The 403-nt window shown below is 73.9% G+C and overlaps 1 protein-coding gene across 1 annotated transcript in view; it reads right to left on the bottom strand.

The window, feature by feature from the left end:
• PC (pyruvate carboxylase) overlaps positions 1–108 on the bottom strand; it is a 64,830-nt gene extending 64,722 nt beyond the window's left edge. The window contains exon 1 of the mRNA XM_004682580.2: positions 28–108. The gene's annotated coding sequence lies outside the window, so the exon portion shown is untranslated. The remainder of the gene's footprint in view (positions 1–27) is intronic.
• Positions 109–403: the final 295 nt, after the last annotated feature.

Genomic DNA, 403 nt, shown 5'->3' with positions numbered 1-403 from the left:
AAGATGCGCAGCGCCGCCGGCACTCACCTCCTCACAGGCGCCGCGAGTCGTCGCCACCGCCTCTACGGCCGCTGCCTCCACTGACAGGGAACAGCTGCGGTCTCCGCGCAACCGAACTTGCTGCAGCCCGGGCCCGCCTCGCGGACTTCTTATTGGCTCAGGCAGCCCAGCCCCTCCTGCTATTGCACGGCGTCGCCCGCCACTCACCGCGCCCCCGCTCGTGGCTCCGCCCTACGCCCGCCTGCCCGTCACGTTTGAGCCTTGGCGCCCCACGTCGGCCCCGCCCCTCGCGTCCCCGGCGGGCGTCCGGATTGGTGGCCAGGCGGGGAGGGCCCGCCTCCAGAGCCCCGCCGCCTACTCCCTGGTCTACAGAGCCCCACGTGGGCTGCCGGGCCTGGACCGC

This window comes from Condylura cristata, unplaced genomic scaffold, assembly GCF_000260355.1.
Source record: "Condylura cristata isolate star-nosed mole 26May11 unplaced genomic scaffold, ConCri1.0 scaffold00015, whole genome shotgun sequence".
NCBI lineage: Eukaryota > Metazoa > Chordata > Mammalia > Eulipotyphla > Talpidae > Condylura > Condylura cristata.
Note: the sequence above shows the minus strand (reverse complement) of the source record. Positions and strands in the feature narration are given on the sequence as shown.